This window comes from Neofelis nebulosa, chromosome 9 (genome assembly GCF_028018385.1).
Source record: "Neofelis nebulosa isolate mNeoNeb1 chromosome 9, mNeoNeb1.pri, whole genome shotgun sequence".
NCBI lineage: Eukaryota > Metazoa > Chordata > Mammalia > Carnivora > Felidae > Neofelis > Neofelis nebulosa.
Genome location: NC_080790.1, coordinates 92173079 through 92189786, shown reverse-complemented (window position 1 = coordinate 92189786; position 16708 = coordinate 92173079). Strand labels below are relative to the sequence as shown.

Sequence of the window (16708 nt, the reverse complement as noted above, 5' to 3'; positions counted from 1 at the left end):
ACAAGTAAATGTAACACATCCCTCATGCTTGGATCCAGATGGAGGATAAAGACTGATAATGAGTAGTGTTGAAGACATTGACATTTACTAGACAATGGTATTAATATTAAATTTCCTATTTTTCCCATTGATCTATGTGTCTATTTTGTGAGAGTGAACCCATGCATATATAGTTGATTTATCTATGACAAAGTAGGCAAGAATATACAATGGGGGAAAAGATTCTCTTCAACAAATGTTGCTGGAAAAACTGAACAGCTACACCTAGAAGAAAGAAACTGCACCACTTTTTTCTTAACGTTTATTTATTTTTGAGACAGAGAGAGACAGAGCATGAACGGGGGAGGGGCAGAAAGAGAGGGAGACACAGAATCAGAAGCAGGCTCCAGGCTCTGAGCCATCAGCCCAGAGCCCGACGTGGGGCTCGAACTCACGGACCGCGAGATCGTGACCTGAGCCAAAGCCGGACGCTTAACCGACTGAGCCACGCAGGCACCCCTTGCACCACTTTCTTATTTTTATTTTTATTTTTTTTCAAAATTCTTCCACTGGCATTTTATTGGTAATGCACGCTTTCATGGGCTCAATGAGTTTAATTCCTTACACATTGTTTTTGAGCTTCTATTGCCAACAGAGTGCAGGGTAATCTTTCAAGACAAAGGACTTTAGAAACAGATAGGAGGAAGGCAGTGGGGTGGGACTGGCATTGCAAATCCTCACTAATCCACTAGGTAATTTCAGCTACCTGTCTTATAGCAACAAATAGTCTGAATTGGCAAGTGGGCACCCAGTCTCTTCTGGCCAAATCTCTGATGGGAGGTGCCTGAAATGCACCCTTTTAGCCTGAGATTTTTGTTCTTTGTGTAAAGCCAAGTGTTGCTGCCATTAGTAAATGAGCCCATGCCTTATTAACATAAACCCAGGTCCTCCCAAGTTTATACCTGAAAGGAGACTTTCCAGGTGAGGATTACACTGTAAGTCTCCAAGGGTCCGTGTGGATAGATGGGAGAACATTGTGTTTCTGTGCCTGGAGTCTATAGGAAGGCCAGGGTGAGTGTTATAATTATTTTTTATGGCTAGCTCCCAGAGGTGCACAGTTCCCATTTTAAACTCTCTGCTCTCAGTGTAAATAAAGTTCTTATTTCCTCTTAGCACAGCCAAGATAGGCTGCAACATTCACAAAATCTTCACTAAGACATAAGGAGAACTAAAGGGATCTAAAGTGAAAGGAAATCTGAAACCTGATACCAGCTGAGTAGGGCTCTAGGGGATATGGTGAGATGGGTCTGGCACCCCATCCAGGTGACTTCCTACTTCTTGACCTCTGACTTTCCTTCCTCAGTCACCTTGCTCTTCTGAGGAAGACCACACTGTGCACACTCCCTAGGTTATTTTCTGTTGATTGGTTATACTTCTGGTCTCCTTTCAGGTGACTTGACCCTCATATTTCACTCAGGTATCAGGGTGAGGCACACACTTTGGGCACAAACTGCAAGGGGAGCAGTGCCAGAAAACTCAGTCATCCAGATAAATAATAGTTTGATTTAATATTTTAAAAGATCACATGAATGCAAAGCATTCATGATGAACAAAGTATTAAAAATTTAAATGAAGACAGAATCCAAGCAATAGTGAAGCCTGAGGTAAAGGGAATAATGTGCTTCCCCATATTCATGTTTTTATGTTTTTTAAATGGCTAACGATTTTGATAAAACATTATTAAAGAGGTTATTTCCATCAAAGCCTGGAAAGTAAAATGATAATTCTATTTTGAGTATAAGTAAAATATTTAAACTTAAAATAATGCTGGGAGTTTTAATAAGCTTATGTTTCAAATTTTTCAGTACGTTTTAACTATTTCAATATTCTGGGACAAAAAAAAATCCTTACAAAATACATAAAACTCTGAAGAGTCATGCACCTTTCAACCCTTTGCCTCAGACTCCAATATGGCTGGTCAGCAGGACCCTGGGTTTGCCTTCCATGCCTAGTGGTCTATGAATATGTGTGTGCACCACTTTCTTATACCCTACACAAAAGTAAACTCCAGATGAATTAAAGACCTAAATGTGAGACCTGAAACCATAATATTCCTACAAGAAAACATAAGCAGTAATTTCTTTGACATTGGCAGTAGAAACATTTTTCTAGATATGTCTCCTCAGGCAAAGGAAACAAAAGCAAAATTAAACTATTGAGATTAGAGCAAAATAAAAACCTTTTGCACAGCAAAGGAAACTATCAACAAAACAAGAAAAGGAGACCTATTGAATGGGAAATGTTTGCAAATGATATATTCAATACAAGAGGTTAATATCCAAAATTTATAAAAAGAAAACTTATACAACTCAACATGAGTGGGGGTGGCAGGAAATAATCTGATTAAAATGAGCAGAAGAAAAAAAACCGGCAGGAGACCTGAATAGACATTTATCCAAAGACATACACATGGTCAACAGACATATGAAAAGATGCTCAGCTTCACTAATCATCAGGGAAATGCAAGTCAAAACTACAATGAGATATCACCTCACAACTATCAGAGTGACTATTATAAAAAAGACAAAAAATAACAGGGGTTGAGAAAGAGGTGGATAAAGGGGAACCCTCATGCATGGATGGTGGGAACACAATATGAGGCAATCGCTGCAAAAAATAGTACGGAGGTGGGAATGCAAGCTAGTGCAGCCACTCTGGAAAACAGTATGGAGGTTTCTCAAAAAACTAAAAATAGAACTACCCTATGACCCTACAATTGCACTACTAGGCATTTATCCGAGAGACACAGGTGTGCTGTTTCAAAGGGACACATGCACCCCCATGTTTATAGCAGCACTATCAACAATAGCCAAAGTATGGAAAGAGCCCAAATGTCCATCAATGGATGAATGGATAAAGAAGATGTGGTATATGTATATATGATGGAGTATTACTCAGCAATGAAAAAGAATGAAATCTTGCCATTTGCAATGACATGGATGGAACTGGAGGGTATATGCTAAGTGGAATTAGTCAGAGAAATACAAAAATCATATATCTTCACTCATATGAGGACTTTAAGAGACAAAAAAGATGAACATAAGGGAAGGGAAACAAAAATAATATAATAACAGGGAGAGGGACAAAACATAAGAGACTCATAAATATAGAGAACAAACTGAGTTATTGGAGGGGTTCTGGGAGGTTATGGGCTAAATGGGAAAGGGGCACTAAGGAATCTACTCCTGAAATCTTTGTTGCACTATATGCTAACTAATTTGGATGTAAATTAAAATAATAATAATAAACAAACAAACAAACACCATATTCAGACTGCTAGACACCAAATATAATATGAAAATCTTGAAGGAACCAGAGGAAAAAAGACATATTACATAAAAGGAAAAAAAGATATTAATTACAAAAGAGCTTCTTATCAAAAGCTATATTAACTAGAAGACAACAAAAGGACATTTTTTTAAGCAAGATAAAATTTTATTTCTCTATTTCAAACAGAATTTTGGAGGTAGGCAATACAAAGATGTATGGTGGGTTCATATTTACAACTAGGACATAGTTTGTCATCTTTCTTTTCCACTGTCCTCCATCTATGGCTTTCATTCTTAAGAAAGCCAAAGAAGCAAAAATAAATGTTAGAGCTCCAGCCACTAGATCTACAAATTGGAAGAATAAGAAAATTCTCTTTCTTTTAAAGATATCTCCATGAAACTCCCCTCACAACACATCCACTACAAATCACTGGCAGAATGCGATCATATAGCCATCCATAGCTGCAAAGGAGGCAGAGAATGTATTTTTTAAGCTTAATTGGAATGAGTGTAAGTAAAAATTATTTTCTATTGCTGAGATAGAATAAAAGAATATATGATTGTGAGAAACAGATTTCTGTCTTTCGTATCTGAAAATATCTTTACTTTGATCTCACATTTGTTTTATATTTTGGCAGAGTATAGAATTCTAAGTTAAAAATCATTTTCATCAGAACTTTGAAAGTATGTTTCTACAATCATCTAGCACTCAATATTATGACAGCAGGTTACTCCTTTAGAAATGTCATACTCAACTGATTTACTTTTTTTAATTTAACTTTATTTTTTATTTTTTAAAATTTATATCCAAATTAGTATATAGTGAAGCAATGATTTCAGTACATTCCTTAATGCCACTTACCCATTTAGCCCATCCCCCTCCCACAAACCCTCCCTTAACCCTCAGTTTGTTCTCCATATTTATGAGTCTCTTCCCTTTTGTCCCCCTCCCTGCTATTATATTATTTTCATTTCCCTTCCCTTATGTTCATCTGTTTTGTCTCTTAAAGTCCTCATATGAGTGAAGATATATGATTTTTGTATTTCTCTGACTGACTAATTTCACTTAGCATAATCCCCTCCAGTTCCATCCATGTGGTTGCAAATGGCAAGATTTCATTCTTTTTCATTGCTGAGTAATACTCCATCATATATATATATATATATATATATATATATATATATATACATATACATACCACTTCTTCTTTATCCATTCATCCATCGATGGACATTTGGGCTCTTTCCATACTTTGGCTATTGTTGATAGTGCTGCTATAAATATGGGGGTGCATGGGTCCCTTCAAAACAGCACACCTGTGTCTCTCGGATAAATGCCTAGTAGTGCAATTGCAGGGTCATAAGGTAGTTCTATTTTTAGTTTTTTGAGAAACCTCCATACTGTTTTCCAGAGTGGCTTCACCAGCTTGCATTCCCACCAACAATGCAAAAGAGATCCTCTTTCTCTGCATCCTCACCAACATCTGTTGTTGCCTGAGTTGTTAATGTTAGCTATTCTGACAGGGATAAGGTGGTATCTCATTGTGGTTTTGATTTGTAGTTCCCTGATGATGAATGATGTTGAGCATTTTTTCATGTGTCAGTTGGCCATCTGGATGTCTTCTTTGGAGAAGTGTCTATTCATGTCTTTTGCCCATTTCTTCACTGGATTATTTGGGTTTTGGGTGTTGAGTTCGATAAGTTCTTTGTAGATTTTGGATACTAACCCTTTATCTGATAAGTCATTTGCAAATATCTTCTCCCATTCTATTGGTTGTCTTTTACTTTTGCTGGTTGTTTCCTTCGCTGTGCAGAAGCTTTTTATTTTGATGAGGTCCCAGTAGTTCATTTTTGCTTTTGTGTTGAGATGTGTTGAGTAAGAATTTGCTGCGGCCAAGATCAAAGAGGTTTTTGCGTGCTTTCTCCTTGAAGATTTTGATGGCTTCCTGTCTTACATTGAGGTCTTTCATTCACTTTGAGTTTATTTTTGTGTATGGTGTAAGAAAGTGGTCTAGGTTCATTCTTCTGCATGTCGCTGTCCAGTTTTCCCACACCACTTGCTGAAGAGACTGTCTTTATTCCATTGGATATTCTTTCCTGCTTTATCAAAGATTAGTTGGCCAGTTTCTTTTTTTTTTTTTAAATGTATAATTTTTTTTTACTTTATTTATTTATTTATTTTTTTAATATATGAAATTTACTGTCAAATTGGTTTCCATACAACACCCAGTGCTCATCCCAAAAGGTGCCCTCCTCAATACCCATCACCCACCCTGCCCTCCCTCCCACCCCCCATCAACCCTCAGTTTGTTCTCAGTTTTTAACAGTCTCTTATGCTTTGGCTCTCTCCCACTCTAACCTCTTTTTTTTTTTCTCCCTTCCCCTCCCCCATGTGTTTCTGTTACGTTTCTCAGGATCCACATAAGAGTGAAACCATATGGTATCTGTCTTTCTCTGTATGGCTTATTTCACTTAGCATCACACTCTCCAGTTCCATCCACGTTGCTACAAAAGGCCATATTTCATTCTTTCTCATTGCCACGTAGTATTCCATTGTGTATATAAACCACAATTTCTTTATCCATTCATCAGTTGATGGACATTTAGGCTCTTTCCATAATTTGGCAATTGTTGAGAGTGCTGCTATAAACATTGGGGTACAAGTGCCCCTATGCATCAGTACTCCTGTATCCCTTGGATAAATTCCTAGAAGTGCTATTGCTGGGTCATAGGGTAGGTCTATTTTTAATTTTTTGAGGAACCTCCACACTGCTTTCCAGAGCGGCTGCACCAATTTGCATTCCCACCAACAGTGCAAGAGGGTTCCCGTCTCTCCACATCCTCTCCAGCATCTATAGTCTCCTGATTTCTTCATTTTGGCCACTCTGACTGGCGTGAGGTGGTATCTGAGTGTGGTTTTGATTTGTATTTCCCTGATGAGGAGCGACGTTGAACATCTTTTCATGTGCCTGTTGGCCATCCGGATGTCTTCTTTAGAGAAGTGTCTATTCATGTTTTCTGCCCATTTCTTCACTGGGTTATTTGTTTTTCGGGTGTGGAGTTTGATGAGCTCTTTATAGATTTTGGATACTAGCCCTTTGTCCGATGTGTCATTTGCAAATATCTTTTCCCATTCCGTTGGTTGCCTTTTAGTTTTGTTGGTTGTTTCCTTTGCTGTGCAGAAGCTTTTTATCTTCATAAGGTCCCAGTAATTCACTTTTGCTTTTAATTCCCTTGCGTTTGGGGATGTGCCGAGTAAGAGATTGCTACGGCTGAGGTCAGAGAGGTCTTTTCCTGCTTTCTCCTCTAAGGTTTTGATGGTTTCCTGTCTCACATTCAGGTCCTTTATCCATTTTGAGTTTATTTTTGTGAATGGTGTGAGAAAGTGGTCTAGTTTCAACCTTCTGCATGTTGCTGTCCAGTTCTCCCAGCACCATTTATTAAAGAGACTGTCTTTTTTCCATTGGATGTTCTTTCCTGCTTTGTCAAAAATGAGTTGTCCATACGTTTGTGGGTCTAGTTCTGGGGTTTCTATTCGATTCCATTGGTCTATGTGTCTGTTTTTATGCCTATACCATGCTGTCTTGATGATGACAGCTTTGTAGTAGAGGCTAAAGTCTGGGATTGTGATGCCTCCTGCTTTGGTCTTCTTCTTCAAAATTACTTTGGCTATTCGGGGCCTTTTGTGGTTCCATATGAATTTTAGGATTGCTTGTTCTAGTTTCGAGAAGAATGCTGGTGCAATTTTGATTGGGATTGCATTGAATGTGTAGATAGCTTTGGGTAGTATTGACATTTTGACAATATTTATTCTTCCAATCCATGAGCAGGGAATGTCTTTCCATTTCTTTATATCTTCTTCAATTACCTGCATAAGCTTTCTATAGTTTTCAGCATACAGATCTTTTACATCTTTGGTTAGATTTATTCCTAGGTATTTTATGCTTCTTGGTGCAATTGTGAATGGGATCAGTTTCTTTATTTGTCTTTCTGTTGCTTCATTGTTAGTGTATAAGAATGCAACTGATTTCTGTACATTGATTTTGTATCCGGCAACTTTGCTGAATTCATGTATCAGTTCTAGCAGACTTTTGGTGGAGTCTATCGGATTTTCCATGTATAATATCATGTCATCTGCAAAAAGCGAAAGCTTGACTTCATCTTTGCCAATTTGGATGCCTTTGATTTCCTTTTGTTGTCTGATTGCTGATGCTAGAACTTCCAGCACTATATTAAACAACAGCGGTGAGAGTGGGCATCCCTGTCGTGTTCCTGATCTCAGGGAAAAAGCTCTCAGTTTTTCCCCATTGAGGATGATGTTAGCTGTGGGCTTTTCATAAATGGCTTTTATGATCTTTAAGTATGTTCCTTCTATCCCGACTTTCTCAAGGGTTTTTATTAAGAAAGGGTGCTGGATTTTGTCAAAGGCCTTTTCTGCATCGATTGACAGGATCATATGGTTCTTCTCTTTTTTTTTGTTAATGTGATGTATCACGTTGATCGATTTGCGAATGTTGAACCATCCCTGCATCCCAGGAATGAATCCCACTTGATCATGGTGAATAATTCTTTTTGTATGCTGTTGAATTCGATTTGCTAGTATCTTATTGAGAATTTTTGCATCCATATTCATCAGGGATATTGGCCTGTAGTTCTCTTTTTTTACTGGGTCTCTGTCTGGTTTAGGAATCAAAGTAATACTGGCTTCATAGAATGAGTCTGGAAGTTTTCCTTCCCTTTCTATTTCTTGGAATAGCTTGAGAAGGATAGGTATTATCTCTGCTTTAAACGTCTGGTAGAACTCCCCTGGGAAGCCATCTGGTCCTGGACTCTTATTTGTTGGGAGATTTTTGATAACCGATTCAATTTCTTCGCTGGTTATGGGTCTGTTCAAGCTTTCTATTTCCTCCTGATTGAGTTTTGGAAGAGTGTGGGTGTTTAGGAATTTGTCCATTTCTTCCAGGTTGTCCAATTTGTTGGCATATAATTTTTCATAGTATTCCCTGATAATTGCTTGTATCTCTGAGGGATTGGTTGTAATAATTCCATTTTCATTCATGATTTTATCTATTTGGGTCATCTCCCTTTTCTTTTTGAGAAGCCTGGCTAGAGGTTTGTCAATTTTGTTTATTTTTTCAAAAAACCAACTCTTGGTTTCGTTGATCTGCTCTACAGTTTTTTTAGATTCTATATTGTTTATTTCTGCTCTGATCTTTATGATTTCTCTTCTTCTGCTGGGTTTAGGCTGCCTTTGCTGTTCTGCCTCTATTTCCTTTAGGTGTGCTGTTAGATTTTGTATTTGGGATTTTTCTTGTTTCTTGAGATAGGCCTGGATTGCAATGTATTTTCCTCTCAGGACTGCCTTCGCTGCGTCCCAAAGCGTTTGGATTGTTGTATTTTCATTTTCGTTTGTTTCCATATATTTTTTAATTTCTTCTCTAATTGCCTGGTTGACCCACTCATTCGTTAGTAGGGTGTTCTTTAACCTCCATGCTTTTGGAGGTTTTCCAGACTTTTTCCTGTGGTTGATTTCAAGCTTCATAGCATTGTGGTCTGAAAGTATGCATGGTATAATTTCAATTCTTGTAAACTTATGTAGGGCTGTTTTGTGACCCAGTATATGATCTATCTTGGAGAATGTTCCATGTGCACTCGAGAAGAAAGTATATTCTGTTGCTTTGGGATGCAGAGTTCTAAATATATCTGTCAAGTCCATCTGATCCAATGTATCAGTTGGCCAGTTTCTTACAAAGCTAATAATAGTCTTACCATATGATTCAGCAATCAGGCTCACTGGTATTTACTCAAAGGGACTGAAAAAATGTCCACACAAAACCTGGACACTTATGTTTATCATAGCTTTATTGATCATTCCAAATAGCAGGAAGCAACCAAGATGTTTTTCAGTGGGTAAATAAACAAACTGTGGTAAACACAAAATTTGCCAGACACCTAAATATAAACCCCAAAACTATAAAATTTTTAGAATGAAAAGAGAAAATATTTATGATCTTGGGTTAGGCAAAAACATCTTAGCAACACTAAGTTCAGTTCATGTTGTAATTCATTCATCCATTTAAAAAATTAATAAATTATGAAATTGGATTAGTCAAAATTTTAGACTTCTTTATAAAAGACACAGTTAAGAGAATGAACAGGCAAGCCACAGACCAAGAGCAAATGTTTGCAGAAGATACATCTGTAAAAGTACTTGCTTCCAGAATACATAACCAGAATATATAAAGAATTCTCAAAATTCAAAAAGGCAAACACAACAGAAAAATTATAGAAGATATGAACAGACACTTCACTAAAGAAGATATAAGACAGCAAATAAATCTCTAAATGTGCCCAATGTTATTAGTCATTATGAAAATGCAAATTAAAAACATAATGAGTCGCCTCACACCTGCTAAAATGGCTATTATCAGATAGACCAGAAATATCAGACAAGGATGTGGAGAAAAGATAATGTTCGTGCATTGTTTGTGGAAGTGTAAATTGGTGCAGCCACTATGTAAAACAGTAGAGAGGTTCTCAAAAAATTAGAACTCTAAAGATTCTAGGAATTTTACCTCTGGGCATTTATCCAAAGGAGAGGAAAACACTAACTCAGATCTTTTCATCTCCATGTTCATTGCAGCATTATTTACAATAGCCAAGAAAAGAAAGTGACCTAAGAGGCCATGGTTTGATGAAGGCATAAATATTTTATACATAAAGGAATATTATTTGGCCACAAAAAGAAAGAAATATTGTCATTTGCCAGAAAATGGATGTAACTTCAGAGCATTATTCTAAGTAAAAATAAGTCAGAGAGACAAATATTATATGATTTCACTTACATATGGAATCTCCAAAACAATCAATCAAAAAATAAACTCATAGATACAGAGAACAAACTGGTGGCTGCCAAATGTGGGAAATGGAGGATAAAAGAAATGGGTGAAGGTGATAAAAATGTATAAACTTCCAGTTACAAAATAAATAAGCCCATGAATATATTGTACAGCATGGTGACTGTAGTTAATAACACTATACTGATATTTTAAAGCTGCTTAGAGAATAGATCTTAGAAGGTCTCATCTCAAGAAGAAATAAATTTGTAACTCCGTGTTGTGAGGGATGTTAACTAGACTTATTGTGGTAATAATTTTATGATATATGCATACATCAAATAATTAGGTTGTACACCTGAAATTAACAGGTTGTATGTCAATTATATCAATAAAATACAAAAACAAACAACGTAATGAGATAAAATGCCAAGTGATGACAAATATGTACTTGGGGCTCTCATAAATTGCTAACGGAAATGCAAACTGTATAGCCACTTTGGAGAAATTTGGCAATCTAATAAATTAAACATACACATACAAAAAAATAGTATGGAGTTTCTCCAAAATATTAAAAATTAAATTTAGTTACCATACTATTGGGTATTTTCTCAAAGAAAATTAAAACACTAATTTGAAAAGATATATGCACCTCTATGTTTATTGCAGCAACAGTTACAATAGCAAAGATATGGAAGCAACCCATGTGTCCATTGACAAATGAATGGATAAAGAAGACGTGGTATATAAATACAATGGAATATTATTCAGCCATAAAAAGGATATCTTGCCATTTGCAATGGCATAGAGAGATCTATAGATATAATGCTAAGTGAAATACTTTCTGTTTGTTCTTCCTCATCTTGTTCAGTGAAATTGTGGCTGGCAGTTCCATCAGAAACTCCAGTGACTGCCATATTCATTACATAAGACAAAGGTATTCATGGGCTCAGCACTGCATGTCTGCACCTAGTTTTGGGTACAGTTCTTCCATCTACTGCACTGGAAGAGGTCAGTGGTGGTGCCACCCATCTTGGCCATCTGATGCTCACAGGTAACCTTCTGGGTCATGGAATTTCTCAATTCTCTCAGCTCATCACTGGCCATTTCCTCTGTCATCATCCTGGCAATAAGCACAACAGAGATGGCCCCACTGAGCACATTATTCCTCAGACTGGATTCCTGGAGTCCACAAGTTTGCTTATTTGTCTGTGAACTTGGTTCCAGTACTTCATGTCAGTGCTCTTGAGCTCCTAATAGATATGATCTTCAATTTCTGATGACTTCTTGTCACAGTTGGCTCCATAGTCCTTGCAATTGTCATCAGCCTTCAAGGCTGCTGAGGGCATTTCCACACACTTATCCCGCACAGAGTACCCTATGGGATAGTAGGGTGCCAGGAGATAGATGGAGGGGGCAAAAGTAAGGATTGAGGTGCTGCTGGGTGTTTTTGGAGTCTCTGCTTTTGATTTGCTGCTGTTTGATCTTTCCATCGATGGCCTTTTTGTAGAGGAGGTGGCTGAAGACTTGGAGTCCACAGAGTCTCTCCTGTCTTTGGGCTCTTGTCCTTGTTTTTTTCCTTGGTGGAAAAAGTCCTGCCTCTGGTTTCTGATGGGAACAGTCAAGCCCTTTTTCTTTCTTTGCTTTGTCTCTTTCTTCTCCTTTTTCTTCTTTGGGAGGTCCAGGGGGGTTCAATAGCTCCAGTTTCTGATAAGGACTCTGACCAAGGACACCACCTTTTTGTCTGAGCAGTGTTTGTGGACCCTATTAGCAGCGATTCCAATCCTGGTTGTCTGGAATAGGTGGATGGACATCTGACAGCAGTTCAGTTCTTCAGAAGGTCAAGGACCCCTTCTGTGTTTTTTCTGGCCACAACCTTCTCCAAGATTTCTGGCAATACTCAGCAGTTCCTCTTCCTGGCCCATGTTATCACACAAAACCTGGCAAGGCATGCTAAAATAAAGAGAATTAAGAGTACACTTATCTTGATGAGCACCGAGTAATGTATACAGCTGTTGAATCTTTATATTATATACCTGAGACTAATAAAATGCTGGATGTTAGTTATACTTGAATAAAATTTTTTTAATTCATCATTTTTTATAACTATACTGTGAGTAACAATGTGTATGCTTTGGCTCTTGAGAACATATACAGAAATATGTAGAGGTAAATCACACAATAATTCCATCCTTCTCTCATGTGGGTCAGAAAAATAACATTAAATATGCATACAGAAAATGATGGTGTGGCAAATGTAAACAATTGGTGAATCGTGGTAAGGGGTTTTAAAAGAGTTCACCACCCTAAACCTGTAATTTTATGTAAGTTTGACATTTTGTCAAAGTTAAAATCTACAAAAGAAAAAAGAATTGGGTTATCCAAATCTGGCAAGACCTTACCATGACTGGAGAGCCATGTGCAGCTATGTGCCTCCAAGGATTCTGGGTCCAAGCAAAGGTATGTGGAGACACACAGACTACATCCTCCATCCCATGGCTGCCTCACCTCTGATAAAGTGTTGTATCCTTGGCTAATTAAATAAGGACTTTAATCTAACACTCCTGTGTGTATGAGTATAAGTGAGAATGTATGTGTGTATAAGAGAGAGAGTGTGTGCATGTGTGGGTTGTGTGTTCTCATCCCCAAAATTCATGACTCATCTCAAATGTGGCAGAAACAGACCCTGTGAGGTGTTATAGCCCATGGACTTCCTGGAAGCAGAGCCATAAGAGGACGAACACTTTAAATATTCTAATTATTCCTTAATAAAGTTGGAGAAAAATGGAAAAAATAAAAATGAAAGGGCCACAATGAAGACACTTCCCTTACCTGCCCCACACTCACAGTTCCATGTGCAGGGATTTGTCAGGTTCACACAAGGACCTTCTTAATGAGATCTGCATGTTGCCTTTTTGTGTCATATCCATTAACAATTGATTTTAAGTAGTTTATTCAATCATGTGGCTTGAGTACTTCCCAATTAGTCTTCAGTGATGTCTTTATAAACACTTATGTCAAAACAATACTGAGCCAGACAACTCCCCAGACCCAGTCTCAGGAACTGACCCCAGCCTGTGAAACCCTGGGGTCATGATGCTGGGTCCCTGCTGCCATAGTTGCTGCAGGCTGTAGCAGTGGCTTCAGTACCTTTTTTGGGGGGAGCACAAAAGGGCAGCATGCCGCTTCCACCCACAACTTGCTCTTCAGCCACTCTCTCCAAAAATTCCCAATTGTTGATGAGGGGTGAGGCCATCTGATGCCATTCAAACATCTCTCTTTGAAAGTTTGGAATGACAATGCATAGAAAGGTTGGGGCTGGACAGAGGGATTTTGACCCATGGGTGATGGGAGATATGGGTACATTCCTCTCCTGTCCCTCTTCAGAGTCAACAGTGCAGAGGCACAGAGGCTTCCTAAGGCCTCTCTGAACTTGCCAGCCACACCCAAAAATCAGCTGACATTGTTCTATTCACTCCCCCCTTTCCTGCCTAACCTCCCAATTTCCTCATTTCCCTGGATGGTATTCACAGTAAAAGGTGAGCACATGTTCTGTATATCTCAGGATCTGTTTGCTAGGGAGCCCAGGCTAAGATAAACCCTGTCAAGAATTGAATAAAAGCAATACCAGACTGGGAGGATGAACTTATTCAGAGGGTCACCATCACAGGCAGAGGAAATGAGCAATAAGGTGTTTAACTAAGCACTTCTGCCTGGGTGTGGCAAGCGTGCTTCTCTTAAACCACAAAGCAGGGGGCTGTGACTGCCCACCAAACACATCTCTGGCCTCCTACTTTCTTTAATGTTATAAAAATGGCAGGTGCTGTGCAGATGCAAGTGTCATTATGAGAATAACCCATGAGCCTCCAGGCTTCCAAAACATGTGGTTTGCTGCTATGAATTCTGGCCCATGCAAATTCAGGGCCTGGCAAAGAAGTCATCCAAAACCCCCAGAAAAAGGAAGCAGGCTTAAAGAGGATTTTATGAAATAGAATTTAAATCAATCATTTGAATGTTAAATCCTAAAATTACAGAGAACTCAAGTTATTTTTATTATGCCTTGGGAGCTGAATATTTTGACATATTAATCAGTTCTCCAAAATGGCATTTACATCAAAATTTTGGTTGCTTTTGATGGGTCTCTGTCCCTATTGTTACAATATAATCTCAGGTGAGTTGGGTGAGGCAAGGATGCCTCTGGTGATTTGTGACTCATGCACCATCTACCCCTGAATGGGAAAAATCACCAATTCCCTAGAGAAATTTCTTAGAAAATTTTCCAAGAAGTCTGTTTACACCTTGGGAATGGCAGTTAGATACAGCTATTCCACACAAGCCTATGAAACAGAGGCTCTTGTGACTGCTGAAGGGGTGCGGCCTCATATAATTGGGAAATGGCCTCAGGAGCTTTGACCTTGGCAGGGCTGGACATGTTGCTGCTAGTTTCTGCCTCAGTACACATTGCTAGTGGAAATGAAGGTCGTGGCTGCTGGGCTGGCATCATCTGTTCTGTGCTGCTCTCCAGTCACAAGCTGGTATGTCTCAGAAGTCAGCCAGCCCACCACTATATGCCATCAGCCACAAGAAAAGCTGGAAAAGAAACCACAGCTCTCATGGGTTGTTTTGAGAAGGATCAATAAATCATGCCTCTCTGTTTCATACTCAAGTTCAGAACCAACAGAGACATACTAATTACCAATTTCAAAGCTAATTGGGATATATCAAATGCAAGTGGAATCATACCAACTCATCCAAGTCATCAGAAACCTTGGGGTGCCTGGATGGCTCAGTCGCCCTTCGGCTCAGGTCATGATCTCACGTCTCATGAGTTCAAGCCTGGTGTCAGGCTCTGTGCTGACAGCTCAGGCCTGGATCCTGCTTTGGATTCTGTGTCTCCCTCTCTCTCTGATCCTCCCCCACTCGCACATGGTCTCTCTCTCTCAAAAATAAATAAATATTAAAAAAATATTTTAAAAAAGAAACCAAATGTCTGCTTTATAAACAAAGCAGCTGACCCTGGACAATGTAGCAAGGTGCATGGAAGCAGGGGCTTCCCAATTCTGTTCCCTCGAAGAGCCACTTTACCCACCAGTGACAGGAAGCCCTGACCATGAAACCCTCAGCCTGGGGTAGGGTATCTAGAGATCACTAGATGCTCCTTGCAGGAAAGTATTTCCCTAAATCAAAGACAGGAAGGGGCCAAACCACACATGCCTTATTCCCAAGGAGAAAGGAGGAAATGAGTAGGGAGAGGCCAGGAGTGCCCTTTTCATGGAAGAAATGTCAGGAGTAAGGAGCAAAGTCATCTATCCATTACCAAAAGTTCTCATTGTAAAGGACACCCTGCCTCATATAACTTAAACTCCATCATTCTCTGTAGCCTAGAGTGAAATGTTCTGAGGTGTTTCCTTTAGGAATGCATGTTTATATAATGAAATGACAGAGTGTATGCAGTTAACTTAAACAAGTCCAACTAACAAACTCCCCACTCAAGAGAGGGCAATGCGAGAGCAATTTCAATAGTACAGGCCATTGTACACTTGAGAGATGGAGATGCAAGACTCATTATCCATACAGCATGTGCACTATACAGTTTCAGAGATAGTTCTTGGTATAGAGCATAAGGTATTTTTATTCTGTGTAACTGGGTGCATTACCAGCTTCTCCAACACCCACTCTGGTATGGCTGAGAGAGGTTCTACATCACAGGACCAGCCTCCTGGGGACAGCAGGTCACCCATTTCCCCTCAATGATGGAGCTTGTGAGTGTGATGACGATCCTCAGGGCTGCCATCACCATCACTAACATGTCCCTGGATAAGGCAAAGATGATGGTATGCCTTCATGGAACAGGGACATCACAGATATCTGGCCTTGGTGGAAATACCCTGAAGAAATACACAGTGCACCTGTCTTAGGCTGGGTTTCCTCAGAAACAGAACTGAGACAGCTTTTGAGTACAAGAGTTTTGTTTGGGAGGTATCTCCAGGACACACCAGGAGTGGAATGGGGTGGTAAGATGGGGAAGTCTCTCTCAAAAGGCATGTATAGCCTGCCTCACGGGTGTATGTGGCAGACTTCAGTGTACAGAGGCGCCCCTACACAACAGTGCACTAACAGCCAGGACGTGAGTAATGCAGTGGTCAGGGGAGGGGATCTGGGTGGGAATTCACACATCTGCAGCAGTCACCTAGTGCTTCTTTGCACCCATTCTCCTGTAGCAATCACCTCCTGGACAAAGCTGCCACTCTCCACCACCCTCACAATGGCTAAGGGCAGGACCTGCATCCAAACACATCAGAGTCACATTATTCTCCTTCACGTTCTTTTTACCAGCCTCCTGTGGTCCCATCCTCCTATGGAGAGCCACCGTCTTCTGCCCTGAACTCTCAGCTGCTTATCTTCTCACACTCATGACCACTAGAATAGTATGACCAAAGTCATTAACACTTAAAGACATGTAGGTATCTGCATGTTCTGTTGCTTCGTCTGGAATGCTCTTCCTCTAAATGCCTTCATTGCTCCCTCCTCCAACGCTCCTTCTCCATCATCACTTCCTAGACT

The 16708-nt window shown here is 39.4% G+C and overlaps 1 pseudogene; it reads right to left on the bottom strand.

Annotated features, from left to right (window-relative positions):
* Positions 1 to 11038: 11038 nt before the first annotated feature.
* LOC131486338 (transcription elongation factor A protein 3-like) lies at positions 11039 to 12069 on the bottom strand (annotated as a pseudogene).
* Between the last annotated feature and the right edge of the window lie 4639 nt (positions 12070 to 16708).